The 4,006-nt window shown below is 39.3% G+C and overlaps 1 protein-coding gene across 6 annotated transcripts in view; it reads right to left on the bottom strand.

The window, feature by feature from the left end:
• Positions 1–4,006, bottom strand: part of WNK2 (WNK lysine deficient protein kinase 2) — a 234,188-nt gene that overhangs the window by 220,274 nt on the left and 9,908 nt on the right. The gene's annotated exons all lie outside the window — the stretch shown is intronic.

Genomic DNA, 4,006 nt, shown 5'->3' with positions numbered 1-4,006 from the left:
ACTGCATAATGGCAAGAAAACTCATTTTGATATTATATAACATAATCCTGGCTCTACATTCTTACATCTATTTGAGGTACTTGTGGTTACTGGTTGAATGGAAGTAGATGCAGTCTCAAATTGGGGTTTGCAAATGTCAACAAGACTCCACCCTGCTCCTCCTCCTCCTCACCCCTCCTTCATTAAAAAGTAATCTCAGCTAAAATGCCTTCAGACTACCTGCACAGCTAGAGTAACAGAGCACACAATTACATTAAGTCTTTTAGCTCTGATAATCTGATGACTGGACTCTACACAGCTGACTCAGAAATGATTCCCACAGTTGTTTTCTCATTGTCTTTTCCACTTTGGGGGCTGGTCAGTGCTCAATATAGCCACTGAATTACTCTCTTCTTGAGAAAATTATACACAATACAGGAGGCTCCTACCATCCTTTAGTCTCTCATTTCTCAACCCAGAACTACATTTTTTCCACCATATTCTACATGCATAAAAAAGTATGAGCCAGGAAATGTGACATTAGGAAAGGAAGTATATTAGACCATAGTGAAATCAGGGGATAAGAGATGGGACAACCCAAGTTTCATACTGGAATCCATAACATACCCTACCCTCCCCCCCCTCCCCCCCGCCAAAAAAAAAAAAGAGAAAGAAAAGCCTCCAATATGTTGCGTAGGTCCTCTATGGAAGACTCATGAAAGGACAAAGGCAAGAATCTCAAGAGGATTAGAAAGTACTGATGATGGTAATGGTAGAGTAGAGGAAGCATCTATATTTCACCAAACCAATGAAGGATAGAAATTTATAGCACATGAAAGAGGTGTATTTTTAATACCTGTTAGCTAGGAACTGAAAATTTATCAATGCATCAGGCTCAACTGTGTAGTGATGCTAAAGGCCCCTAATAAAGGCAGTAGTCAACACATTCACAAGTATATTGTATTTCTATTACTTTGAAATTATTAGCCTATTTTATTCATTTATTTGGTGTTTTATGTGTTGACATGTATCACAACAAATTAAAAAAGACTAAGCTGTAATGTACTTATACCTGCATGATTAAGGAAGCTTTTGTGAAGACTGAAACCTTAAAACTCTGAGTAAGCCCCAAGATTATTTACATAGAAATTCTTTAGAAGCATGCATATATTTGTGCATATTGCAAGTAGGAGGGAGGATGGAAAAGACTTATTACATACAAGCTTTATAAGGTAAAATCTTTACAAGCTTTACAAGGTGACTCTCCAGTCACTCTCCCTGCCCCCACCAAAAAACAACTCACAACCAAATACTTGAAATTGTGGTCATCGTTTATATGCTATGAACATTTCATTTAAGAAAATAAATACAATATTTATCAGTAAACCAATTTAACATTATACTCTTCAACAGAGTTAAGGAATATCAAACAAACAAAAAACACTCAATTTGCTGGGTGTGTGTGTGTGTGTGTGTGTGTGTGTGTGTGTGTGTTTTGGTCCAGACTAACAATTTCATTCTAGAAGAGAAACTACTTCCCACAATGCAGATCAGCAACCCAATCTCTAAAGAGCTGATTGGGGGCATTAAGAGGTTTAATGACCTGACAAAGAACCCTAGTCAGAGTCAAGACTAAAAGCATGTCTTCCTCTATTCAACACAGTATGCATGCTCTAAAAAATATTGTATCACTAATAATAACATCTTTTCTAAGCAGTGTGACACAGTGAAAAGAAGGCTGGGCCTTGGGATCAGAAAGACCCATGTTCATGCCTTGCCTGTAACATATACTAGCTCTGTGACAAGAGACAGTCACAATCTCTTTCATCCTCAGTTTCTTCACCTGTGAAAATGGGCATAATACTAACTACACAATATTGTTGTATCACCTAACAACAATATTACTGGGGCAGCTAGGTGGCAAGGTGAGTAGAGCATCAGCCCTGGAGTCAGGAGGACCTGAGTTCAAATCCGATCTCAGACACTTAACACAAAAAACTAGCCATGTGACTTTGGGCAAGTCACTTAACCCCAACTGCCCTAACTTCCCTCCTCCAAAAAGCAAAAAAAAAAAAAACCAACAATATTCCTAATACTAATATACATTAACATATATTAATATTAATACTAAAAAAGGAGCTTTTAATCATGATTGCGGATGAGTCACTTCCTTTCATAAGCCTGCTTTACTTTCCTCAGTTATCATACAATTATACAGGTTCATAGAAAGGGACGATAGGGGACAGCTAGGTGGGGCAGAGAATAGAGCACCGGCCCTGGAGTCAGGAGGACCTGAGTTCAAATCCAACCTCAGACACTTAACACAAAAAAACTAGCCATGTGACCTCAGGCAAGTCACTTAAGCCCAACTGCCCTACCTTCTCCCTTCCAAAAAGCATAAATAAATAAATAAGAAAGGGATGTTAGAGGCCATCTAGCCCAACATGAAAAGAATCCCAGCTATAAAAGTCTTAACAAGTGGTTACCCAGGCTCTGCCTGAAGACCTCCATAGTGGGAGAAAAATCCATGACTATCTACAAAATGGGAAGTTGGATTTTATGATCTCTAAATTCCCTCTGCAGGTCTAAATTCTATGATATCACAACATTTTTTTTTGGTTGGGGTAAGAAACAATCAACAAGTATTTAAGTGCCTACTACTGCAAGATGCTAGGTGCTAATGATACAAAGAGAGTAACAAAATCCCTCAAGAATGATAGATTCTATAGAAAGGCAGGGCGATAAGGACAGATATGCATATAAATATGTACATCACAAATACAAGATGCCATCAGAGTGGAGGCACTAGCAGGGTGTAAGGGGACATCAGAGATAGCATTTTGTGACTATGTAACCATAATCCTGGGATCAATATCCAGCTTAATCCCAGCACCCTTTACAGTAAAACAAAAGTAAAACATACAGCACAATGGAAGATGCTGCCAGTTGTCAGTAAGGTCTTCCAGCTGCATCACATGTAAACATCATCTTGGAATGGGAAAATAAAAACAATCTAGCATTTCAAAGTCAAAAACTTTGATACAGAGCCTATTGAAGCAACTTGCCCAAGACCCTACAGTTGAACAAGGTGGTCAGAACTAGAACTCCTGTTTTTTGGACTCCTAGACCACAAGCTGCCTCCCAAGTACTATGGTTTCACCCAACTCCTTTGTCAGTTCACACACTCAACAGCATAAACAGAACAATGAAACACTAGTCCTATAATCTTAATGGACTCTCCTAATGGAAATGAATAGACTGGGAGAGAATCATTCTGCCCTAAACTTGAAGAATTCATTCAATGGCTCATTTCTCAATAACCTCTCCACGGGACCACTATTCATGAGTCAGAAAAAGTGCCAGCAAATAGGATCCCAACGTGTGATACGGTGAATCCTGTCATGGACACCTGCCAGGGTGGGTTAGAGGCACCATGATCCACACTAACTTCTTAGCTTGGTGTTTGAAGTCCTCTACCATGTGACACCTATATTTTTAGTATTCCCCTTTAATCAGTCTACCTTCCAGTCAAACTTGTCTAGCAGCTGCTCCCCAGCCTTCAAGTTACATATTCTGTCTTTTTGCATTTGTACAGACAATTCCCAAAAGATTGAATGTACTCCCTCTTCATCCCTCTCTCTCAGAACACTTATCTCCCTTTAAACCTTAACTCATGGGCCACCTCCTCAAAGAAGCTTCCTTTCCAGTTGTTCGTAACATCTCTTTCTGTTCTTGTCTAGAATTACTTTTCTGTATGCAAGTGTAGCAGCAAGCACCCCAGAGTCCCTAGGGTGGCTGCCAACACAGATTCCTGGATCTGCTTTGTTAAAGGAAAGCAACTCAAAATTGGTTAACAAGCTTACTTTAACCAGTCAAACATGTATTGTTTACCTAGTTCAGGGGAAAAAGGTCATCACCCCGAACTTCAGAGTATACAGACAGAATTATCAAGACAGAGAAACAGACAGGTTTCCAAACTGTCCAACCATTATATCCATACCAAATCAACATCTGGGTTTTTCAAAGC

This window comes from Petaurus breviceps, unplaced genomic scaffold, assembly GCF_028583685.1.
Source record: "Petaurus breviceps papuanus isolate PSGF00001 unplaced genomic scaffold, PetGlider_PUasm1.0 174, whole genome shotgun sequence".
Taxonomy (NCBI): Eukaryota; Metazoa; Chordata; class Mammalia; order Diprotodontia; family Petauridae; genus Petaurus; species Petaurus breviceps.
Note: the sequence above shows the minus strand (reverse complement) of the source record. Positions and strands in the feature narration are given on the sequence as shown.